This window comes from Balaenoptera physalus (genome assembly GCF_965194825.1).
Source record: "Balaenoptera physalus genome assembly, chromosome: 7".
Lineage (NCBI taxonomy): Eukaryota > Metazoa > Chordata > Mammalia > Artiodactyla > Balaenopteridae > Balaenoptera > Balaenoptera physalus.
The window spans coordinates 67668489-67696347 of record NC_138886.1 but is presented as its reverse complement, the minus strand read 5'-3'; positions in this window follow the sequence as shown (position 1 = coordinate 67696347).

Here is a 27859-nt window from a genome sequence, read left to right as displayed (position 1 = left end):
GCTGTTGGGTCGTATTTTCTATGGTGGATAAAAGAGAAAAATTGCCCAGAATCTCCATAATAGCATCATTTCAATCCCTTTCCCCTTTGAGTTTTGCCAGCAGGCTGTCCCCATTTGACTGTGTGCTACTAGGGGGCAGGACTTATGTCTGTATTCCTGGTGAGTCCGGCACAATAGGAGGAGATCAATGAAAGTTTATCACTGAGTAGACAAAAATACTGGGAGATAAAGTCCCAAAGCATAGATTTAGAAGATGTACCTAAAGGTGGTTCTTTGCAAAATGTTTACAAAGAGTGTAGGAAGGGAATGGGAGATGGTAGAGTAGATAAGGAAAGAATAATATGACCCAAGAGATGTGTAAGCAGAATCAGGAGAACTCAGTAAGCAGACCATTTCAAGAATAAAGAAATGGTCAAGAGTGACAAATGGAGCAGAAATGTCAAAGAGAGGGAGAAGTGGAAAAAATAATCCTATTGGGTTTGACCTGAAGGACTACAGAGATCAAGGCAGTTCAGTGGGTGGCAGCTGCAGTCATGAGAAAGGAAAGATGCCGCAGTGGTGAGGGCAAAATGAGGGTGTCCTCATTCTCTATGAATATGAGGGCGTTTTTGGAGTCAAATCTCTCCATATGAGATTTCTTGGGATGAGAGAGATGAGGACGTCAAAGGAGGAAGGAGGTGACATGTGTTGAGCGTCATCTACCACGATCAGCATTTGGTAATGCAAAGCCTCACTACTCAGAGTGTGGTCCCCAGGGCAGCGGCATCAGTGTTCCTTGGCAACTCAGTAAAAACGCAGAATCTACAGCCTGATCTAGATATCCAGACCTACTGAAACAGACTCTGCATCTAACTAGACCTCAGGAGATTCACATGCACACTGAAGTTTGAGGAGCACTGTTTGAAATTTACATTAAAAGATATTCAGAAGCATGGGAGTATGATATTCTTCATCCCTCCGTACCAGAGCTCGGCCTCATCACAAACCTTCAAGTTCCCATCTGGTGGGAACAATAACTACTTTACATGTGTCACTTCCACTTGGGGCAGTGTCTTTCAGTTTAAAAGTCTTTCTGGGGCAAGTATGTCATTCCTTCAAGATTCAACTTCCGTCAAATGGGAAAATCAGGGCAGTTCTACCATCTCAGAAATCTCACATCTATTATTTATTGCTCAGTGACAAACGACCCTGAAACACAGTGGCTTAAAAATAACTATCACTTGTGAAAAATTTCTGATGATTCTCTGGATCAGCTGGACAGGGTCTGGTCCAGGCTGGCCTGACTGATCTCTGCGGTCAACTGATGGCTGCAAGGTCTCTCCTGGGCCCCACTTTTGCCAATGAAAGTCAGAATTTCAAGGCCTTAAACATGTACTTAACGTAGAAAAGTCTTTGTTCTAGGGGGATCATGACCTCTTATCAGCCCTACCCACCACTCCCTCTACAGCCAAAAGCAGCTCGTACAGAAAGCTGCCGGAAGAGTGAGGGAAAGACGAGGGATAGAAGAAAGTCTGGGAGAAGAGCGACAGTTTTTAATGTTTAAAAATATCCATTGTATTTATAACTTAAGACATCTTATTTAATACACACACTCCCAAAACTCTACCACCCTGTACTATAGATATTTACAGATGAGGGACGTTCATCTCAGTGTATTTAAGGAACTTCCCACAGGGACATTATGTATATGGCGGGGCCAGGAATGGAACCTAGTCTAGCTGTCCCTTTCTACCTCAGGTAAGGAAATGTCTAAGGACAGAACACAGTGTTACTATTCCGTATTCGCCCTCAGCTATGTTCTAAAGTTTGATGTTCTATTTCAGTGTATGCCTATGGCCATTTTCACATGCTCCCTCCATGTACTGGTCATCCTTCTATTTGGCATCTGACTGTTCTTTGGAAATCCATCCTATAAAGAGGTCCAGCCTAGAGAGCTGTGTTACAATGAGCATTGTTCATCACAACTCAGACCTCTGTTAGTGGGAATCTCTTCCCAGTGGGTGTTCAGCAGGGCTGGGAGGTAATTTCAAGGAAACCACAAGAAGTACACTGTGATGCTGTTCCTAATCCAGTCTCACACATATTCAGGATGTATCCTTGAAGCACTGGTCTCCTTCCTGCCATTAACATATCCCTAAACAGGCTCTGGGTTTTATGGCTCCTTTGTTTCTTTGGAGATACTGGTATTTCTTTCCTTTCTGTACTGTAAGATTCCATGTGCCTGGAGAGGTTCTCCAAAACAAACATTCCTCCCACTCTTCCCAATCTAAAGCAGTTTTCACTATTAAAAAAGGAAAAAGAAAGTCATCTTACCACAGTTGAAAGGGAAAGTGGCTAAATTTAGACGTAAGTTTTGGAGACATCTCTCCTGCCTGGATTTCAGCAAAATTAAAATTTCCAAACAGTTCTGCACTAGAAAGTCACATACATAACCAACAAGGACCTAATGTATAGCACAGGGAACTCTACTCAATATTTTGTAATAACCTATAAGAGAAAAGAATCTGAAAAAGAATAGATATATATGTATGTATAACTGGAATCTCTGTGCTGTACACTTGAAACTAACACACCATTGTAAATCAACTATACTTCAATTTTTAAAAAAACAAAAGAATGTATTAAATAATAAAAATTGGAACAAAATGAAAAAAAGAAAGTCTCATGTGGTACAACTGGTATATGTGGCAGGAGGCTTGGCAACTGGCAATATAAGCCTCCCTGGAGTCGGGGCAGGAAGATAGCTTCTTCACCAGCTTCTTAAACACTTAACTGTCTCCGAACTTGAGCTGTTCTTTTCTATTTGCCAGCCTAGAAAACACATTCATGATCATGGAAAGTTCTTAGTTTTAAAAGCCAGTCCTTTTCCAAGCCACTTTGCAAGGAAGAGAAAACTACCTGCCACCTGTCAAATGTCTCCAGCGGCAGGCTGAGTATCCAAGCAATCACTAAAGGAATCTGGTTGATCGCCTTTGTATGCCAGCAGTCATTGGAAAAGCAGAAATCCTCAGGAAGGAGCCAAGATAGAGCACAGGAAAAAAATATTTCCTTGAGCTGTCTAGAAACAGTATTTTATTGGCTATGGAAGGGAAAAAGGAAACATCTAAAATCACTACACTTCAAATAAAAGGTGCAAACACTAGTGTTTTTTCTTTCATCCTTCAGCTGTCTTTAAAATGATTCTCACTGATTATGGTGAAATACTTCACCGGGAGAATATGAAGAGAGTCAAAGTCTGATTCTCTCCTCTCCTGCTCTAAATAAGCTCTCAGTGATATATAGTTTTTAAAATGGGGTCAGTTTTCTTTTTCTTCTTTACAGAGTCAGTGACACAGTGGCCCTTCATCAAGTGTGAGTTCCAGATTTCTGCAGACATTTCATTACAAGAAATGTTTCATTCTCCATGGGAGAGAACATTCTTTCTTCTCCAGGTGAAGCCTTTTGCCCTCTCCGCCCACTATCACCCAGCAACGTGGGATTACACCACTGAGAGACAGCGTGCAGTGGACAGTCCAGGATTCAATATGGCTCTACTCCGAACAGGCATGTGACCCTGGGTAGGAAGCTTAACTTTTCCAAGCCTCAGCTTCACAACTTGTAAAACAGGACTAATAATATCTGCCTCAAAGAGTTGCTCAAAAATCTAAACATAAAATATACAAAAAAGTAGCTGGCACAATGTAGGTGCTCAGTAATTGGTAGCTATGTTTAATACTACTATTATACCTTATGAAAACAGATACAAAATGCTACTAATTTTTCACAGCAGAAACAAAGTAAGTCTTTAAACTTGAGGGAAAAGATGAATGAATGAATGGATAAACCAACATAACAATTTATTGATTAGCCTACACACCTTTTCTATCCTTTTCACATATTAAAACCACTTCTTTAAAGGTCTAATTTGCCTTGGGTCAGGGGGTGGAGTGAAGGTCAAGCTCTAGAAAGAGTTTAACCACTCGAAGAACAGTGTAAGCTTTCATTATATTAGTTCAATGTATGAATATTACAGTTCATTTCAGTTATTTTCACCCATTCAGATGCATTCCACTTGCATGATTTCAGCCAGGAAGAGAACTGAAAGATCTAGAGAAAATAAGAGAAAACTAAATAAATACTGAAATATGTTAGCATGCCTTGTGGGACAAAGGAGCTGGACTACCAGGAACCACCTGCTATCCACCTGGGTTTCCATCAAGTCTGATGGGAGGGTCTATAGCTGTTTCAGAATAAAGGGTTCTTCTTGGTGGAGATGACCCACTCCTCTCACTGCATTTTGTAATGGCTCATGTGCATTTGTCTGTGGCATGGATTTACCTGAAGCACTGGAATAAGTGAGAAAAATAAGATGGATAGAAATGGAGGTAAATTCAGCTATAATGAGAAAAACATGAAAATTCATTTTTAAAAAAATTAAGCGCTAATATATAAAATGTGAACTCTCCAGATTGACTGAGTCATCTGGAAGTTTATTCATAAAAATGTGCACTTTCTTCCTTCCCCAAGTTTTTTATTAAACTGCTCTTTGCTTCAGTTAAAAAGCAACGTTTTATGTTCTTTTCCCAGAAGGGATGACCAGAAGAGTAAAGTCAACAAGTAAAAAAATATTTATAACTGAAAGTCAACAAGTAAAAAAATATTTATAACTGAAAACAACTGCTAGGGCTATTGGTGTGGTAAGGAGGGAATAGAAAATCCAAATTTGCTTTATAGTATCCATTTAAAGTACTATACACATTCCTTTATTTTCTCATTCCTTTATTTTTTATTTACACCTTTATATCAGATCTTCTATTCATTTGTTTCTCTCTCATTTATTGTATATTCTCTTTCTGTTTAATAAATTGTGTATTCATTCTAAACCTTTCAGTTTCTCATTTAGTCAATTTCTTACAATTCTCTGTCTTCTGTAATCCTTCCCTCATGTTCTTTCTAAGTTCTTATACTAACAAAGTCAAGTGAAAAGAGAAGCTTAGGGAATTAATAAAATGGAGGGAAGGCTGTTACAAAAATAAATAGTGAGAAATCTTAAAATAGATACAATGGACGAAGAATAAGAACATAGGAGGAAAAGGAAACAGCAAATATAGAAAGAGCATGAGAAAAAAGAGAAAGTAGGAAAAGGGTCAACATTTCTATTTTAACAGTCCCCAGGTACTCCCCAAACTCAGCTACCCCATTCAGTATGTGCTTTATTTCTTTATGTCCATGGAATGGGAAAACAGGAAAGGGGACTTGAATGAAAGCACTTAATCCCCAGTGGGATGATGGAGTAAAGGAAATGGCCCAAGGATGCAAATATGGGAAGTGCTGTCCATGTCCTAATTTCCTTATTCACATTTACACCTCTTTGTAGTAGTCATGCCTTTTATATTTTGTTCCATGACACAGTTTGTCTTTTCTTACCTTAATCCCATATTCATCATGTTCTTATCTTCTCACCTCTTAGAAATCCATTTTTCCCTTTCCCTGTTCCTGAACTTTTAAGGCAGCCTGTACATTCTCTGGCAGCCGTATCAGCTTTCTCTCTCATGCTAGCCACGACTGTCCTGTCATTCCAGCTCTTCCTCACCAAGCATCTCACCTCAGTGACCACCATCCTTACTCTCAGAAGATGACCCTGCCTCTTTCTTCATAGAAAAACACTATCGGCGTTGGTCAGGAGCTCCCCTCAAGTTCCTGACACTCACATGAGCATCTGCTACCTCACTTACTTCTGTGATCAAGTGTTCTGTAGCCCAAAGCTAATTCTTTCACCTGGACTCTCAATCCCATCCTTTCCAAGGACCCTGCTTCATCAATTATTTTCACCCCCAATCCTATCTTGATCCCACTAGCCTTTGTAATGCTAAATATGTATATATATGTATACATAAACATACAGACATACACACACACACACATATATATGGGATAGGTCAAAGAATGATGTTAAATTAATTAAACAAGGAGGCCATTAGACTGAGGTGGCTCTAATGCTTTGGTGACCTACACAAGCAAACCAAAACCTAACCCTGTAAATGCCTAAAGGTTAAGAAGCTGAAACCCAAGGACAACCAATCACAGCCAACCAGATTTTAGGCTACAGCCAATTGAATTTCCTTCCTTTGTTTCCACACTTTCTCTGACTCTTTACCCTGGCTCCTGTTAGTGAAGCATGCTTAACCCCTTTGGTTTGGCATCACCTGATTTGAATAGAGTTTTGCCCCAATAAACTCTTTATAAAAATTTTAGTAGGTTTTAGTTTACCTTTCAACAATGATATGACCAGAGAGGAAGAGGAAGGAAAGAAAGTAATGAATAAGATGAAGGTAATGTACATAATAAAGAAGCAGAGTCGTGTAAAGGGGAGAGAAGGAAGAGGGAGGAAAAGTCTTAAATGGGGAGGTAAAGGAGGAAAGAGGTTTGTTCCGAAGAGGATTAGGAGTGAGAAATGGGATTGTGCCAGGGGATCTGATGTGGATCTACTTTAGCATCCTGGAAGAGATGCCAGTAAGACATTTTCCTCTTAGGATGTGCTTCTTTTACTGTGACACAAAGCAAGAAAATTGTCAGTGTGTGAGATGTGGCTGCAATAAAGCTATATCCCCCCCATCTTTAAAACAAAAGCAAAAACAAACAAGCAAAATTTGAAAAGCCCCCTCAATCCTACATCCCTCTCTGGCTGTATTGCCAAGATTCTTGAAAGATTTCTTTATTCAAGGTCTCTACTTGCTCACTCTCATTATACTTTTGAAAAAATAGCTCATAAGAGTTACCATTTATCATGTGTTTACTATGTGCCAGACACCTGAGCTTACATTATTTCCTTTAGTCCTCAAATAACAATCCTTGCATGTGAATGTGGTTAAAGACTTATTTCCGAGGCCAAAGGCAGAACTAAAAGCAGGTCCTTCTCCTTTCATGTCGTGGCCTTACAGATATTGCCGAGCCAGCAGATAGGAATAAACAAAAGCCACCTTTATTGCCTCCCCCCCTCCACTTTTTTACTCAGAAGAAAAAGAAAGGGAAGAAAGAAGGTGCTTTCTCCCAGGGAAATGACGTCGTGCTCTCATCCCTCAGGGAGTCGCTGTAGACTGAGGACCGATGTGCTGGTGACAGTACCCACAGCAGCCTCCAGGGTGCTAAGAAATATTTGTCCACCTCACCTCACGAACACAGGAATGGAATTCACAGCTGTGCTGTCCACGCACACCTTGGTATGGATTAGATTGGAAGTTTCGATCTCCAGATGCTCCCTTGGTTCTAGAAGATCCCCTGTTGGCAATGCCAAGGAGGCTAACAGAACACTCTCACAGAGGACAGTGAGGGCCCGAGAATCAGCTGGTAGATTTCTGATGCCTCTGCTGACTCCCAAGGCAAAGCTAAACCACCAAAGCTAAACCACTCAGATACTATTTGGGGAAGAAAAGGATTAGAGAATATCTGAAAGGAGATGGCTAGAATATTATCAGGCAAGTATAAGTTTCCCCATGATCCATCCAGCAGAGTAGGGGACTTATGATCAAAATTAATTTTATAAAATGATGCTACATTTTCTTTGCATGTATGTATTAGGCTAAATTCCAGACTCTACAGGAAAAATGGAAAGCTCTTTAGCTAATGCTTAGTCTCAATTCTTTTTTTTTTTTGGCTGCAGGCTGCATTGGGTCTTCATTGCTGTGTGCGGGCTTTCTCTAGTTCCGGCCAGCGGAGGCTACTCTTCGTTGCGGTGCGCGGGCTTCTCATTGCGGTGGCTTCTCTTGTTGCAGAGCACGGGCTCTAGGTGCACGGGTTTCAGTAGTTGTGGCACGCAGGTTCAGTAGTTGTGGCTCACGGGCTTAGTTGCTCCGCGGCATGTGGGACCTGAATTGGCAGGCGGATTCTTAACCACTGCGCCACCAGGGAAGTCCCTAGAGTAAATTCTTAATAAATGGCAGCTGAGATAGTTAATTCAGAAGTCATTTTGTGTCATAATGATTAATGATCAAATTTTTTAGAACGAGGAGGCTCAATTAAAGGTCACTGAATCCTAGAGTTGAATGGAAAGGGATTCTAGAACTAATCCAATTTAATTCTATAATTTTAAAAATCTCAACAGCAAGTTCCAGAAGAGAAAGGATTCCCTGAGGATCATGCAGATAGCTTTCTTCAGGCCCTTCCTGACAGCCTGGCCCACTCTCACTTAGTAATCACAACATGCCCAGGGCAAATGTGATTTACCCTACGCTTCCCCGCCCTCCCCATCCTCCACCTCGCCCAAGCATTGTGAGTGAGTGGAACCATCCGCAGCTTGCTGCTTTGTCCCATTTTTTGCTACTTTTTCTATGGTTATGATTTTATTATGATTTGTCCCATATTTCAATCTGGAATCAGGAAGTGGTTGTGGGTACAGAAAGCATATATTTTAGAGAGCCCCACATGTAACCAAACCCTTCAATACTGTATTATATCTATAATAGATGGGAGCAAGCCTTCAATTAAGAGCCAAGCCAAAAGACCTTGATGATACAGCTTAGTGATTATGTGTTTTCATAGTGTTGGTGGACGTACATTAAATCTAGGAAAATGAGACTTGTGAAATTTGGAATCAGGACATGTGGTAATGGAAAGGGTCCTGGACTAGAGGTCTGAAGACTTCTGTTCAAGTCCACTACTAAGACCTTGGGCCAGCCTGCATCCTCTCTTTCTCCCTCAGTTTTTTCTCAGCTATAAAATGTAGATGATTCCTGATCTACTTCTCCTAAGGTGATCATGGCAATCAAACTCGATACTTACTTTAAAGGGTTTTGTAAACTGTAACAGCTAATCAAACATGCAATGCTAGTATTCCAGCAGAGTCTAGTCATGGCATGATATTCGTCTTTCTAATTATCCATTAGTGTCCTTCTCTAGGCCTCTTTTCTCCTCCTTTAAACCTGGGAGATGACATTTAGTGATTTTCTTTTCTTTTCTTTGGCTGCGTTGGGTCTTTCTTGCTGCGCGGGGGCCCTCTCTAGTTGTGGCGAGCAGGGGCCACTCTTCGTCGCGGTGCACGGGTTTCTCATTGCGGTGGCTTCTCTTGTTGCGGAGCACAGGCTTTAGGTGCATGGGCTTCAGTAGTTGTGGCTTGCGGCCTCTAGAGCGCAGGGTCAGCAGCTGTGGCGCACAGGCTTAGTTGCTCAGCGGCATGTGATATCCTCCAGGACCAGGGCTCGAACCCGTGTCCCCTGCATTGGCAAGCAGATTCTTAACCACTGTGCCACCAGGGAAGCCCATTTAGTGATTTTCTTGCTGTCGTTATTTAGTCCTGAGAGCTGCCATTTCGAAGTTAGTTTCCAGGTTATTTTATTATGCATTCCATCTTGTTTTAGATGCTGTATGGCAGACACACCTTATTTTGCTACTTCTAAGCTCCTAGCTTTTGGTCTCTAAATCAAGTGGGGAAGTGCAGTTAGAGGATTCCCTATTGATTTTTAAGTTGCTTTGTCATCCAGGCCTATTATTGCACTGATTAAAAATTCCCATTGTCTATAATGTATAGATATTTGGCCTGTCTTGGAATTACCTGGAACATCATTCCCATTGTGGTGCCCATTGGTGAGAACAGATCATGCATACTCAGAGATCTAATACCAGAGCTGAGCCCAGAGCCCTTGAGGGGAAAGGGCTTTATTTACATAACATATCTACCTTTCAAGTTCTAAGTTTCACCAGAACTGCATCTGGCTCCAGAGAGAGAGTCTAAACTGAGTAAGATTTGCCTTCCTACATCCTAATGCCCGCATTTGTGATTGTGAAAAACACTTTCAAAATTCAGGACATCATACAAAAAACATTGATACATTTTATAGTGCCATGTATTTTGCGGTTCTAAAAATCTTTTTAATATAATTTCACTATCCTTTTGTGTTTAACAATGTATGTTTAAAGAACTACATAAACCTATCACAATAATAAAACTATTATGCTTTAGCAAACATATATTTATAAAGCAAATATAAATACCCAGTAAACCTAAGAGTAACAACTCAGATAATATCAGATTCCACTAAAAAGAAAAACTTCCCTCTTGTGCCTAGTGTATTTTTAAGGTTTGGCAATATACACAGTTTGCAATGTGATATAAGTTTCTGATGTACCCCACCCTTATTAAAATACCAATTGCAGGAGAAAGACATTTGGTGTATAGTCATAAAGTATTATTCTAATGATGGAATGCATGATAGCTATGCTGAGTTTTATATCAAAAAACAAACCTAAATTGAGACCTTTTAACAAGGTCAGTGTGAATAATGCACATACACATACATGACTCAAAATGCAAAGCATCAGAACATGAAAAAAATTTCTATGAGCACTGCAAAATCAAGGACCTTATTCTATCTGAGACGTGCATCGCTTAAAGCAAGAAATCACTTGCTAAATTTAGAAAGGTTGTTATCCAAGTATAGCAAATAAAATAGAATCAGACATAAAGGTCAACCAAGAATTCCTGTAAGAGGCATTTACTTTCTTAAGCAATGGCTTTCAACGTAGCATCTTATATCAACCAGAATACATGCCAATGTTTGAAAATGGCTCTATCTAGAATATTTACATCTGAATATCTCCCTGAACTCACATTCTAATTTTATGAGTTGACGTAATCACTTGAGATTTCAGTACCTCAATTTATCCATCTAAAAGACAAAACAAAACAAAACAAAACAGAACAAAAACCCCAAGAGCAGTATCCTTTGTCTCCATCTACATCCAATTAGTTAGAAAATTGTGCCTGGCTCATAGTGGCTGAATTCAATGTAAAAGTGCTGTGCTCTCTTTTAAATAAAGATGTTCTATAAACACATATAAACACAACTTATTTACACTTGAAATACACACACACACACGCCAAAAGAGGAAATACTGCTTAGATATGCAGTAATAATAAATAAAATAAAAGCTATAGCAATTTCTGTCATTAACCTTATCAATATGAATATCAGCTGCTGTCATTTCTTGAGCCTTTAGCAAGTATGAGGTACCAGGCTAAGTGCTTTGCACAGATTACAGCATTTAATACAACAACCCCACAACATAGATACAGTTATTATACCCATTTTACAGATGAGAAAAGTAAGGTTTAGTGAGGCTAATTACCTTGCTCAAGATCTCATGAATTGTAAGTGGTAGAAGTGAGATAGATTACCATGGCAGTCTGACTCAAGAGCCCAAGCTCCTACCTAGTGAACAGAGTATGAACTTTACCTCAAATGTGAACTCCCCTTTAAAAAACACTAAATTTAGCAACTCCCTTTTCTATATAAACTATAGTTAATTGATCAGTTTCTAAATTATCCTATAATATTACACAGTTCTAGCTCCTCTCATCATATTATCTTATTTAGACATTTTTTTCTTTTTCTAACTGAAGAACGGTAACTCCAGAATGGAATCCTTGTCTTGGGTATAAACAAAGTTAACCAAGAATCAAAGGACAAAGAATATATATTAGTTTGAATCATTAGTGAAATATTGTTTTGCGTTTTTCCTACAAAAATTTGAACCAAATAGCAGCACCTTAAGGTCTCAGTAGTAATTTTTTTTTTTTATCCTACTTGAAGTCTACAATTTTATTATATCTGTACTCAATGAATGTTACTGAAATGATCATAGCACGGCTTATATACTGATCTTTACTGCAATTTGATTGTATCTGTACTCAATGAATGTTACTGAAATGATCATAGCATGGCTCATGTACTGATCTTTAACAGAATCAAACACATTTATCATCCAGAATTTCTCCTTCCATCCACAGACCTGGTCTCACCACAGAAGGCAGCTCATCTACATAAAGACAAACTTCAGAGGCAGCTGATTGAATCTGCACTTCAATCCTGCCTCCGCCACCTAAGAGATGTGAGACACTGGGCAAATCTCTTAGCTTCTCTGAGACTCAATTTCCTTTTGTATAAAATGGTGATAATGAAATCTAAATAAAATATGTAGTAATATGGTCACACTGCCATATGTTGTGCTCATGCCACAAGTACAAGTTCCATTGCTCTTTCCCCTAGTCACGGACTGTGGGCACCTCTACAAGGACACACTCTTTGTGCCACAGCAGACAGCAGGATAGTGGTTCATTAAATCATTATTTTAAAGTATGATTGTTAGAGATCAAGAAACAGGCTCAGATGTTAAGGCTTTGGCAAAGTTTCACAGCTACTAAATGGCAACCTAGAGCTGGGAACCCAGGTAGGTATTTTTTTCATGCCAAAGTCCGTTTCTCCCCACTACGCTTTGCCATCGCTCTGAAAAAAATTCTTATCTTCTGTTATCTGAAAGATAAACCTATCCAAAATACTAGAATTCCAAGAGCTAAATAATTATGGTTCATTATAAATGGACAAACTTGAACTTCATGCATTCCTGGGGACTCTGTCTCTTTTAAACAAAATTCTATGTTTATATGTGTTATAAATCAATTATATCTCAGTTTTTTGGCTGTCACCTCTGTCAGTTTGGACATTGGTAAAAACCTTTAAATAAGCAGGTTACGCTGGTCCGTGAAGAGAGAGTTTTTCTAAGTAGAGTAGAATGAACAGAGGGTTAAAGAGGGAAATGTCAAAAAGCAAGGGTTGCTTACATGAGGAAATGTTACCATTTTAATATTCACTGAACTCAGGGAGGGAAAATGTATTTGCCTACACCTGAATCAGACAAAGGAATAGGAGTTAATTATTGATTTTCATATTTTTTTTCCACTCTAAACGGTTGTTGATTGAAGAGACACCATCTTTTTAAAAATAAAACTTGGTTGTTTTTTTTTCTTGGAGGAGAAACTACTATGCCACCATAAAAGTATGTGCTAATTATGTGCTTTCAACCTTCTGAAGAGCTAGAATATGAAAAACCTGTGTGTCTCAGAAATAAGGAAAGTACATAATGATACTCGGAAATGTACATGTAAAGGAGGATTAGGATATATGGAACTAATGAGGAAAGGAAACAGAAATAGGATGAATATATAATGGAATATAATGGAATATGATGACATGGAGCATGGTGATGACTTCAGTTATGTATATATAAGCAGCTGATAGAAGTTTGATTTTTTCTTACCATGAAAAACTTATGCTGCAAACACAAAAAGAAAGGCTGTAACCTGTATAACTCTGATCTGCCTTGTTTCCTGCTTGGTTGCATTCAAAGAAACTCCACTCTGGCATCCAAAAATAAATAAAAAGTAGATTACATCATTCTTAGTATCTCTCAAGAAAATGCCAAAGGGAAATTTACTCAAAATATGCAGCAATACTCTAAATCGACCCGCATTTTCTCTCTGACTCTTATCTGTTCCATTTCAAGACCTCCAAATTCTTCCTCTACCTCAGCCTAAATCCTGTTTCTTGTGCCTCTTTCTTCTAAGTCCTATTTGCTTTTGCTTATTATTGTGAAACTACCATGCATCCAAAGAATGTATACAATGTACACGTATGATGAATAAAGGTTGAAAAATAAACACCTCTTTACCTCCACTCAGGCTTAAAGGCTTCTCCAAGATTTTGCTCCACTATACTGAATTTTGTATTAACAAATCCATTGTTTTTGTTGCATGCATCTCTAAATAATGTGCTGCTTTTGAAATTTATATTAATAGAAACATACTCAATACAGTTTTCTATGACTTGCTTTTTGTCCTCAATGTTTTTGATATATAACCATGTTCATAAGCATAAGTATAATTCATTAATTTTGAGGGCCTCCATTCAATAAATATACTACACTTTACTTATCTGGTCTACTGTTGATGGAAATTTTAGGTTGATTCCAGTTTGGAGCTATTAAAAAAACTGCTGCTATTAATATTTTGTACATATTTCCTGGGGGCATGTGCCAGCGCCTTTGTAGAGTATATATATGGATCATATAATAAGGGCATGCTAGTCTGTATCTGATAATTCCAATATCTGTAGGTTTTTGAGGGTCTGTTTGTATAGTTTTCTGTTTTGGCTTATTATACTTCATAAAGACATACATGGGTTTAAGGAGCTTTGATTGTGAACTCCTATTTCTTGGAGTTTTCTCTCTAGGAATTCTGTAAGGTCAGAGACTACATTTTATTGTTTGAGAGAGAATTTGGGCTTGCTTCTACTCTGAGTCGTTATCAGCATGGACCACTCAAATTCAAATTGTCACTTGAGTTTTTATTTGGGGCCCTACACTTGTGTTTGCGAGTAGACATCTTAGATTCTCTCCATTCTTTTTTTTTTAAATAGATCTCTATTGGAGTATAATTGCTTCACAATACTGTGTTAGTTTCTGTTGTACAACAAAGCGAATCAGCCATATGCATACACATGTCCCCATATCCCCTCCCTCTTGAGCCTCCCTCCCTCCCTCCCTATCCCACCCCTCTAGGTCATCGCAAAGAACCGAGCGGATCTCCCTGTGCTATGCGGCTGCTTCCCACTAGCTATTTTACATTCGGTACATTTTATTTATATATGTCGATGCTACTCTCACTTCGCCCCAGCTTCCCCCTCCCACCTCATGCCCTCAAGTCCATTCTCTATGTCTACCTCTTTATTCCTGCCCTGCAACTAGGTTCATCAGTACCATTGTTTTGTTTTTTCTCCTCCCAATTCTATTCAGAGTCAAGGCAAAGACAAGGAGAATTAAGGTGTCCCTTTACCAAGTGGTTTTTCCCATGGAGGCTACTGCTATTTGGGTAAGGGGGGTGGTGGTTCCAGATTTAAGAAGGAGTCTCTACTCCATCTCCTGCTCTTCTCTGGCCCTTAGGCTTTGTCTCTCATTCGAGTAAGTGTATCACCATCAGGACTTGACAGATGGCTCCAGCCCATGTTTTCCTCTCTGGATTCACGCTTTTTCTTCATTTTAAGAATTTCTTTTAATTTATAGCTCAGATATGCTTTAATAATGTGATTTTAATATTCTAGTCAGGTTCTTCAGGTGTTCTGTATCTAGGATGTTTAGACCACGATGTTGCTAGCAACTATGGTTCTTTTTCTATCTCTGGTGGTTTTAATCCTGCTACTTCTCCATCTATGGTTTCCAGAGGACACCTCTGCATTCTCTTTATCTTGCTTTTTAAATTTCTTCACCACTGCCTTCTTTAATTTTCCTTTCTCGTTTGCGCTTGAACCAATGCACCTAGGTATTACTTAGAGCTGTAACATGTTAGAAAGGAGGAATTGTCAGCTCTGATTTTCTCCTTCCTCAAGCATTAATCAGAAGAACTTTGTTATGCATTACCTTACCTATAATACAGGCTCACCGCAAGTACCGTAGCAATATTTTAAAGATCATCTGTAGTACTTGCAGCTATGTGCCTATCTATGTTAAGTGGTTCACCAGCACTGCTTACTAAAAAATTATCTATTCCTATTTTATGAATGAATAAACCAAACCACAGACACTTAAGTAATTTAATTTAAGGTCACACAGCTTGGAAGAGGCAAATCAAAACTGAATGTTAATCTGACTTCTAAGCCTAGGGTCTTTCTATGTTGCCTCCCAAAGAATTAATTAATTCCTGTATATGTTGGTCAGTTTATAACAAGCCAATAAGAAATTAGATTGCCTACACAGCTGAGTTTATGACTGTTTCTTTAGGACAGACCTCAGAAGAATCCCATTAGCTATCGCCACCAATTTGTTGGGGGATGCCTGAGCGGTGAGTTGGTGGGAGTCGTGTGAGTTCCTCAGTTAATACTTCATCTAGATGGGAAAGGTGCTGATTTTCCTGGGGAAGATGGCTAGAGCTCCCAGTCAACAAACTGCCTTGCGATATTCTTGATGGGCTATTCCCATCATCAGCTGCTTTGTCTCCAATATCACTTTCAAGTATGAGACTGAAGAGAGAGGAAGTTCTCTTATCAATCTATGCACCCCTGACTAGCTCGTGTCCTTTTGTTCTTAATTAGAAAGACAACCTGTTTAATTTCCATGCCAGAGTTTCTTGGAGTAAGAGCTGAAATGGCAACATTCTGCTTATTTGGATTATTGTCCTTTGGCTACTTGTTGGATTTCTTTGCTCACATTAATCAACAGTTTGTTGGTTTTCAGTAAGTTTTAATTAGTGATGATGCAATAACCGCGGGCTGTTTTAGGTTATGTCCTACTACCAACAAACTCTAGTCCCCGTATTTTTGTAAATTTAGCCACTAATATGGGACTCATTCAGGAAAAGAAATACCAATTTATCAATAGCAGAATTTCCAGGGTGGATTCACCTTGCCACCCAGACTTAACTAATGAACGACACGGGACGGACTCTTACAGCCCAGTCCCTGATTATGGATTATGATTATTTCTGCAGGAATCAAATTATTTAGTCTTATACACAGTGATCTTGCCAGTAAAATGCCAAGTCCTTAAGAATTAGAACACAAAGCAAGGAACATTTTGCTGTTCAGCATACTTCTCTCCAAATAATTAAAACAAATCCAAGTTGAATATATGGAACGTGAGAGGAATGGACTATGGAAAGAAAAAGTTAACTGCTAGAATTTTCATTTCCTGAGTTGGCCTATGTTCAATCAAACAATTATTATGCATTACTGCAATAGTAGAAATATTTGAGATTTCTAGAGGTTCATAATGTATTTGTTCCAACTTATTAGGCACCTCATCAAGTCTGTGAATTTTTTCCCTAACTACCTTCTAAACTGATTTTGCATCCTTCCCTATGTTCTAGGGTTAGGAGAGTAGAAAATTTTCATCGATCTTAACTCACTTGTGCCAAGTGTAGCTGGGAGAAAATCTATATGCCCATTAGTGTTGGAATTATCAACACACGTTGTCTGACAGAAGATTCTAAGAGTGAGGAGTTTCAAATGGTAAGCACAGCTGATGTCCAGTATCCATTTATCATTAGAGTCTTTGTAATCGACAGTACTTCTACCCCATCCCTTTCCACAGGTAACACAACCTTGACCTGAGAGAAATGCTCCCTCTAGGCACAAGGAGTATTTTATTCTCCACTTCAGCCCCAAACAGAGGGCTTCTCCTAAGCAGGGATTGGAAATTGTGCCAAATTGTACATAATTGTGCATGATGAATTTGTAATGCAGGCTAAAACTTGCTGGAAACTCAGCTGAAACCACCAAAATCATTGAATTGGGTTTGGTTGGAGGCCAATCCTTTATTCGCTAAGCTACAAAGTCTCTAGAGCTTTTATTTGCTCACAAAAATATCTGAATCCAGTACTAGAATCTTTGTCTGCACGAAAACTAAATCAGTTTGATGTTGCTTTTCAGTTATGTTCCTTGAAGTACTCTAGGGGATTAAAAATTGGAAAACAGAAGTGGCTGTGGAGTAGGACACAGACCACTCTAGATACTACAAAACTGAATTTTCCTTTTTATTTGTTTCAAGGAGCAACACATCATTAAGTTCAAATCATTTCAAAGGAAGAACTTAAATGTTTCCCACTAAAGCCTGCAGCCACAAAGACAGTTATCGAAAAATAATTTCCAATTTCAAAAGGAATCATATAAATATTCAATGGAACGTTCAGTGAAAAAACTCTTAGTGAAAAATTGATACTATATCAAGTGAAAAGATACTAAAAGGAAATACACCAACATTTTAATAGTGGTTATTTTGGGAGTGGAATGATTATAGATGATTTCTCTGTTCTTTTCTCTATTTTCCAAGTTTTCTATAATGCAACTTTAATATTCTTTATAGTAGAAAATACCTTTATTGGAAAAGAACGCTAGATTCTTTACAGATGGTTTTGTTTCTTCTCATGCCATTCACATACTGCTATGAATGTAAACCTGTCGACAGTATGACTTGTATAGGCCCCCAAATTCAGAGAAAATAATACCATCTTGTATTTTGTGTAACTCCTGCACTCCAAAGGGCCGAACACACGTTTAAGACGCATCCTTTCATGATTCCAATCACTTTTTTTCTGAGATACATTTTTTTACCAATTATTAACTCCTGAGATTTACTCAGATGCAGATTTATTTATTTGGTGGCACAGAAAACAAAATATGGGAAATTTAAAATTAGATAATTTTTTTATCCATTTTTCCAAGGAAAAATAAAAAGATTAGAATTGTGCCCAAGACTTGCTAGTAACAGAACACAGGAAGGGAGACCCATCTCCTGCCATTCAAATCCACGTATTAATCAGTGGGTATTAGTGTGTATTGTCTAACTTTTTCATGTCAGATGTCAGATTTTTCAAAATATATTCATAAGGTACAATGTTTCTGAATAGTAGTGCTACTGGCATTTGGAATGAGCTAGTCCTTTGGTACGTGGGAATGTCCCACACTTCAGAGTGTTGAGTGTCCCTGTTTCCGCACCCTGAGTTAGCCAGTGATGTCCTCTCCCAGTCACTGGGATAATCAAAATCTTCCCACCAACTTACAGTTGCCTCCCTTTGCCCATCCTTAATCTAGAGTATCTTACTTATTTACACTAGAACACGCAGTCATTCGTGCAAATACCATTAGTTCCATCTCTCAGAAGAAATGAAGATGAATGAGTTGAAAAATCTTGCTCAGACTTCTATATACCTAGGAAATGACAGAACCAAAACTGGAAGCCAGGTTTCTGACTTCCTACAACCCAGTAGGTAGAAACCATGGCAGGGAAGCTGCTCAGGGATCGGGGAGGACAGAGCATCTCCTAGGAAAGCTACACCAGACACCGAGCCCTCCGTGGATGGGCAGGGCCTGGGAAGCCACATTCTGGCTGCCCCTCACAGGGAATAACAGCAATAATAAAAGTTACTATTTACTGAGCACTAATTAAGCGCTAGACACTTTGCTAGATGCTTTCATCTTAATCCTCACAATAATTTTGGAGGATTTATATTATTATGATGATTGCTTTAGAGCTAAGGAAACTGAGGCCTAGACAGGTTAAGTAACTTTTTCAAGGTTATATAACAAGACTTGAGCCCAGGCGTATCTAATATCAAAGTAGGGTGTGTGTGTGCATGTGTCTGTTTGTGTGTGCACACGCGTGTGTGGTAGGGGGTGGATATTAACACTGCTGGGTGGAGACTTTTGGTATAATGCCCATACTTTAATGGGAAACACCGTTAGATTAAAAATAGTATGAATTATGCTTAATCCATATCATACATGATCTAAATGGCTGAATGCACAGAGAAGATAGAAAAAGACCTGAAAACACAATTTTGGTGCATAAGAAAGCAAAGTGTGTAGTCACCTCCCTGATGAAAAGCTGTGAACACTGGCAAGGATCCTGATTCAAGTGTCTCTCTGGTGAGTAAAATACCATTACTAGTAAACACTGTCCTTACTCTTTGTTCTTTAACGTGGAACTATCTCTAGGGGGAAAAACAAGCACGTTGTTGAGAAATAAATCATCAGTGAATGATTTAATCACATAACTGTTCATCAAAGATTACGGTAGGCCAAACATCCTCAGAACAGCATCGGATTCCGGGTGCAGAGGAATGGAAGAGATGGGGGACAAGGAATCAGGAAGGTCCCACGTGAAGGGAAGGAGGTATTTTCACATACAAAACTCCTTAACATCTGAGTCCAGGACGAGCCTTAATTTGTACTAGGAAAGTCACTGCAGCTCAGTGGGTGCGTGTATGTGTTTGTATGTGTGCCATATAATTGTATATAGTATTATAAAAATGAAATAATGATTGAGTTGAAATTTACCAAAGTTTATTGGTTAAGAGCATGGCAGTATATCTGATTGTGACATGTACTCTAAAAACGGGGAAAGGGATCAAATTTCCTGAAGTCACAGAAATTTAATAACTACACCCCACCCCCGCTGTGACTCTAAAAGTCTGCTTTAGACAGTGACAACGATCTCTACTACTTAACACATGATATTGGGAATCAAATTATTAATGATTCTAATTGAAAACATGTTCACACAAAAACTTACACACGGATTTTCACAGCAGCATTAGTCATAATAGTCAGACAAGGAAACAACTCAAATGTCCATCAAATGATGAATGGAGAAACAACTGTACTATATGCATACAAGGGAGTATTATTCAGGCATAAAATGGAATGAAGTATATAATATATCATATAACATGGATAACCTTGAAATCATTACGCTACGTGAAAGAAGCTAGACACTAAAAGCCGTGTATTATACGATTCCACTTATATGAAATGTCCAGACTAGGCAAACCCACAGAGACAGAAAGTAGATTAGTAGTTGCCAGGGCATAGGGGGAGGGGAGGAATTGAGAGGGACTGCTTGATGGTTATAGGGTTTCTTTTGGGGTGATGAAAATGCTTTGGAATTAGTGGTGATGGTTACGCAACATTTTGAATATACTAAAAACTACTGAATTTTACACTTAACACGGTGAGTTTTATGTGAATTTTATCTCTATTAAAAAACTACCAAGAAATGGTCCTGACTTTCCCATGGAGGGAACAAGTAACGGGAAACCCACTGAAGCCAACTATCATTTCCTCCATATTCTATTCTTCAACATGTAGGATAAACAGTTCTGAGGTTAACTAGCATTCATTAAGCTCTTCTGTACACCAAGCACTGTAATGTGACTCATATATTTCTCATTTAATTCTCACAACAACCCAAAATGGGCTACTGGTAACCTTACTGTACAGATGAGAAAACTGCCTAACTGATATGACTAAGGTCATATGTCTAGTAAATGGAAGAGGGAAGATTTGATCTATTTAGTCCAAAGCCTAATACTCTCATTCACTATTCTATCCCTTGGAAAACAGTGTGAGAAGGAGCTTTAGACTGAGCAACAATGAAGTAAAATATATTCTTCTTTGGAGTCTAATCCATTGTGGTCGGGGGGGGCGGGGGCGGCGGGGCGGGGGGTGGGTAGGATAGCAGGATCATTCTACTAAAATAATAAACTTAGAGATGAAGACTGCAAGATCGCAATGAATGAGAACTCTTCTTCATTTTCATGTTTTCCTATTCGAGGTTATGGAAAAACAAATGAAATACATATTCTACCTTGTAGCTGGCAATACTTATACAATTGTGCTTTTGGCATTATATTTGACTCTACTTAGGAAAAAATACATAACTGAAGGATAAAATTCAGATGAAGAAAGAGAATTAGATTCAGATTCTGAAATGTTATCCTTATGGAAACTTGAAATAGTGAAAAAATGAGGAATGTCACAGGAACACTTAAAGCTAATCTCTGGTTACAAAATACCCCAAAGAACTCTAGGAAGCATTTTAGATATTCTTGGATTAGAAAAACTCTGATCTAGAACTACTTGCCCTGTGGGAATCCATGGATATGGGCATGGGAACTCAATCCGTATCCTTTTTCAATTTTCTGCTCAAGTAAACTGGAGTTTGTTAATACTACCTCTACCAAAGAAGTTACCAATGGTGGATCTTAACATATTTTTAATTAAAGCCTTAATCAAAACTTTCAGTTTTTTTCAACAGGATTCTTCTGAATTAACTGGGAAAAAAACAAACAAAAAAAAACATCGCTCTGGTGGCCCTACTTATATTTTCAGTCAAGAGCGTCCAAAGGTGAGATTTCTGATTAGGGCATATACCCTGGGGCCTTTTCTATTAAAACGCATCCCCCTTATACATTTCACACACTCAATACCTTTTTGTAAATTTGGAGAGAAAAATGCCCTGGTATGGCTGACACGTATATAGGCTGGGGAGATGGGGACAATGACAAATTGAAAGTCCCTCAGCTTTGATAACATTGTTTAATACCTGTTCAAAGAGCTCCATGTAAATGTTACTAAGAAACTGTTGCAGGAATTACCAGGGCAAGTTGTGCTGGGGGTGGTGGATTTTTAAAGTCAAAGTAGATCTCAGCACAGATGTCTGCAATGTGTCTAGTATGTGAAAACTTTTATGATTTTTGGAACATAAATTAATGGGATACAGATCTTTTCCTTTTCTATGAGGCCAATTAGTAGCTTGTAGTAAATTCTTCACCCTCTCAGATCCACTCCTGCTACCTCATCTCTCTGAAGATAGAGCTTAATCCTTACCTCCTGATATGTGTCAACTTTACTGATTCATTTTAACACTTTCTAAAAGTAGTGCAAAGCAGAATATGGAAGATGTTTTTCAAGGGAAATAGATATCAGTAGATGCATGAAAATTTTAGGGTAGAGATAATATAATTTTTTTTAGTAAGACTCATTACTTAGCGTAGTCAGGGAAAATCAAAGAAATTAAGCCTGATCCAAACAACCCTTTTAAAGTCTGGTGCTACAAGGTGAGCTGACAGTGGAAACTCTAACATTTACTGAATAAGCTCAGGGACATGTCCCCTTTTTAAGAATGTTCATAGACTGGTCTAAAATAAAATGGAGTTTTGGATATTGTACTACAAAAATATATCAAAATAGCTTTAGAAACATACTCTCATTTATATTTGAAAAGAGATTTTATGATATTAGGAATTTTTCTTGCTGTGGAATGACAAATGAGATGGATGAAAACACCACCTCCAGTTTTCAAGCCAGCTTAATGTTCTACTGGCACTCCTAAAATATACATATTGAGAAATCCTTAGTTGTTTGATTAACCAGTTTTAGATTTTTCATAAAAATTAAACAATGTACTTTACATTACCACTTTCTACCATTAAAAATTGCTTCTAGAAGTTTAAGGATTTTCAAATGACTGGTGTTTGGTTCATTTTTATGACACTGCCTGAGAAAGATGGCAAAGTGCTACGACATTACAAAGAAAGAAGCAACCCCAAGGAGGTGAAACAGCAGGATCCAGAGGCCTCATCAGTGAGGGTCTCCCAGGCCTGACCTCTAAACCAGGGATTTCCAAACTCAGTCTTCCTGGAGCTCCATGGAAGCCAGCAGGGATAGTGGGGCAATATCAAGGTACTTTGTCTCTTTCCATAGTCTAAATATCTACTTAAAACCCATAACCACGTTAGACACACGCCACTTCCCACCTCCTACATCTGTATTGCCTCCTCTTAGCACTAATATCACTTTTTATCCTCCATATTCCTCTTTAAAAATGGAGAGGGGAATAATGAAACATTGAATCTACAATACACTGATGATTGTGTCAGGAGAAATGAATTCTCATTTAAAATAAAAAAGAAGGGACTATTGATCATAGCAGCAAAGTGTCTGAAATATTTCTCCATAAGAAGACATAAATTTACTGATGGAATCTGTGGTTAGTAGTTGTTGAAGAACCTAACAACCAAGTGCATATAAAATAACCAGAGATATGGATAAAGATGTATGCATACTAATTATTTATTTGTATTATCAAAACCTCTATATCTAAAAGTATATCAGTAGAGGATTTGTTAGTTAAACTATGGTATATCCATACAAGGGAACACTATACAACTATTTTAAAAGGTGATGTAGATATTTATTTATAACAGGAACAGATGTGCATGATTTATTTATTGTGGAAGGAAAACTGTGTAGAATATGATCCTATTCTAGCAAAAAAGAGAAATTAATATTTATAGTTATATACAGGTATAGAAAAAAGTCTGGAAGGATATACACTAAACTATTAGCAGTGATTTCTATCTTTGTGAGGTTACATTATGACTCTTTTTCAATATTTCTTTATATTTGACCGCATCTTCTAAGTTTTTCTGCAATAGGCATATATTACTTTTATAATCAGGAGAAATAATAAGGCTATTCTGATTTTGGAGGAAAAGGCAATTGAATTTTATACGTACACACACACACACGTGTACACACACACACACACACACACACACACACACGGCAACCACTGGTTTATGCCTTATAACTTGTGAAAATAGAAGCCATGGCTATACTTTCAACTGCCCCCAATGAAGCAATACAAGAATTTTAAGGCTATCCTTAGCAGCTAAATTTAACCCATGAAATATCTGAATCCAAAGTCAGATCAGTGATAGCTTTATGACCAAGTGAACGTTTGCCCATTTCATCCTAACCTAATTTGGTGGATTAAGCCAAGAAACATCTCCTTATCCTCAATAAACAATTGGGGATGTCCATGAATTTACCTAAAACTTATATAAAGCTATCAATCCTGTTCACTTGGAGGTAAACTCCTCACAGCAAGGTACGTTAGGCCTTCAGATCTGCTCCAGGTTTGGTCACTGAAGAGAAAGAATACAAGTTCAGGATTAAGGTTGATTTTACTTTAGTTTAAATGAGTGAAGAAAAAGTACATACTTGGAACCATGTCTGGTACAATCCAAGAGCTAGATACGTATTAACCACTGTACTACTACTACTATTTTTACATCTGAGATAAAGAAGCACTGCAAAGGATATCCATGAGATAAGAGTAAAAATGAATTGAGTTCCTTGGTGTCTCCCTGTTCCCTTATTACAGGCATGCCTGATATTCTGTGGTCAAGGATGGCTACATGGAGTGAGGTATGACTGCATCAGAGGAATCCAGAATGGAGGACTTACTTTTCTGGAAGTGCCTGGTGGACACATCATGCTAACACTCAAGGGTCTATACTACTACCATGTACAGAATTTTCAGCTTGCCATATTTTATTTCTCACTGCATTAAGGGCCAATGGTGGGCTTGGTCATAGCCTAGCAAATGTATATATTTGCTTTGGTATATATAGAATATCTCTGGGAGATAGTCATAAGAAATAAGATATCCAACAGAGGTTGTATCCTGCTAGGGAAATTAGGTGACTGGGGAATAGGGTGGAAGCTGACTTATTTTTTCCTATTTACGCTTTGTTACTTTTATATTTTGTACCCTGTGCATATATTACTAATCAAAAAGAAAATTAAAACTTTTGATGGCTTCCTATAGGGAATACATTGAAACTGCTTGATATGGAGTACATTTTTAGATGTGGTTGGCAAATAGAATAATATACTACCAGAGTACAAAGGCAGAGGGACATAAACACTTAGGAAGTTATCCTAAGTACTGGGATACAGAAAAAAATTTAAACATAATCCCTAACCTGAAAAAGTTGACAGTCCAAAAGGAAGGCAGACACTGTACCAGTTATATACTATGTGATGAGGCCCATAACAGGGCAGAGCAGATGAGGAAATCACCTGACTTGGCATATGCTCTCTGGATATTGATCTGGGAGATGGGTAGAAGGAAGAACTACAACAATGTCCTCATAGAGTACTTATAAAGCATTTCAAAATCTTACAGTATCTACCTTTGAACCATTTCTCCTACATCGTAAAATCTGCAATCTTGTAAATTTCACTGTGCATGTCCTCTTCCAAACGCTTCTTATAATATTAAAAGAAATTGCTGTTAACATCAGTCTGTATAGTATGCTATTTGTCTCTCTACTCAAAGATTCACTAAAGATAATAACATAGAAAAAAAACTGTATTTTTAAATAAGAATTTAAAAGAAAGAATAAATATATTTTATAGGTTTTAAACTTGAGATGAAAGAAAAAAAGTATTTTGGGTCTTGTTTTCCTATCCATTCAGCCACTCTATATCATTTGATTGAAGGGTTTAATCTATTTACGTTTAAAGTAATTATTGAAAAGGTTAGTTTCTTTACCAAATGGTTTTGGGAAAACTGGATATTCACATGCAAAAAGAAGAAAACTGGACCCTTTTCTTACACCACACACAAAAATCAACTCCAAATGGATGAAAGACTTAAACATGAGACCTGAAACTGTAAAACTCCTAGAAGAAAAAACAGGGGGAAAGTTTCATGACACTGGTCTTGGCAATGATTTCACGGGTCTGTCACCAAAAGCACAAGCAATACAGCAAGAATAAATAAATGGGATTACAGCAAACTAAAAACCTTCTGCACAGCATGGGAAACACTCAACAGAGTATAGAGTTAACCTATGGAATGGGAGAAAGTATTTGCAAACCATATATCTGATGAGGGTTTTAATTTCCAAAATTTATTATATTTTATAAAATATATTTAAATCTCCAAAACATATATGGAACTCCTATAACTCAACAACAAAAAACTAATAAACTGCTTAAAAATGGACTAAGAACTTGAATAGACATTTCTCCAAAGAAGACATACAAATGGCCAATGGGTATATGAAAAGATGCTCAGTGTCACTAATCATCAGAAGTGCAAATCAAAACCACAATATCATCTCACACCTGTCAGGATGGCTATTATCAAAAAGCAAAACACAAGTGTTTGGCGAGGATGTGGAGAAACTGGAACCCTTGCACACTGTTGGTGGGAATGCAAAATGGTGCAACTGCTATGGAAAACTGTACGGAGCTTCCTCAAAAAAATTAAAAATAAACTGCCATGTGATCCAGCAATTCCACTCCTGGGTATTTATCTAAAAGAACTGAAATCAAGATCTTGCAGAGATACTAGCACTCCCATGTTCATTGCAGTTCTATTCACAATAGCCAAGATGTAGAAACAACTTAAATGTCCACAGACATATGAAAGGATAAAGAAAATGTTGCATGTATATCTATATACATATACATACACACACACAAAATGGAATATTTACTATTCAGCCTTAAAAATGAAGAAAATTCTGCAATAACCAACAACATGGGTAAACCTTAAAGACACAATGCTAAGTAAAATAAGCCAGTCACAGATAGACAGCATGATTCCACTTACATGAGATAACTAAGCCAAATTCATAGACTCAAAGAGTGGAATGGTGGTTGCCTGGGGCTGGGGGAGGGGGAAGTGAGGAGTTACTGATCAACCAGCAGCAAGTTTCAGTTAGGCAAGATGAATAAGTTTTAAAGATCTGCTGTTCGACAGTGTACCTATAGACAACAGTAACGTTTTATACATTATTGTTCAAAATTTATTATAAGAATAGATCTCATGTTAAGTGTTCTTACCATAATAATAAGAAAAAAAGTTGTTAGATCTTACCAAGTACACAGGTGCTAGGACAAGAAATCCCATCTATTACTTTTCACAGCTCTCAAAGGAGCTACAAATACAGAGTGATTATAATTAAACAACTAGGTCATCCTTGACATTTGAAAACATTATCTCTGGCCCCTAACTGCCAAGTGAAATATAAAAGAATATTTACATACATTTTTTTCTCTAAAAAATTGCTCTAATTTTCTTGTGACAAAGTTACCCTACACTACATTGGTTGCTTTAAAGAATGTGGTGTCAGGAAGATCAGCACACATATTTTTAATGGACAATTAATACAGAAACTGTTCTTCTTCAGAGGATTTAACTGAGCCACAGATGAAATAAGTCTGATCCAGTATATCCACGGCAAGTGTAGAACTAGAAGGAGCTGATAAGGAGGAAGGTCAAGTTTAAGCTTTCCTGGAGGTCTGACCTCTGTTTCAGCCAGACTTCTTTCCCCTTTCCGTCTAAACTTACTAAGTATTTGTAATTATATTTAAAAAGTATAATGTGCTATTACATGCCAACACTCCCTTGCCCCTGCTTGAGAACAGGTATTAAGTGTACCTTCTCTCATCACATTTCCCAATACTCTTAGACTCAAACACTAATGATAAAAACGAGTTCTTATTTATGTGTTCCTCCTCTACTCAAAGATATGACTCATCAAGCCTTGCAAGCAAATCATTAAAACTTTATGAAAACCATTACCATGCAGCTTAAGCACATTTGGCAAACTGTTTTGTTTTTAAAAAAGAAGAGGCTTGGACCACACATAGATTTTTTTTGGTCATTCATCTTGAAAGTTATTTTTTTGTCCTCCCAAGGAACCTGACCTGCTTTAAATCTTCCTCTGCCAGGTGATGTAGTGTCTTGCATCACCTTATTAATCTAGATGCAAGGCATTTGTTTCAGTCTGTGTTTAGTCAGGCTGCTTATTATTTAATGTCTTTTTTCAATTTAGTTATTTCAAGGTAATGAGGATACAAATGGACTAAGAAGTCCCATCCCATGCGAGATACAACTTGTTTCTCTATTGCTAAAA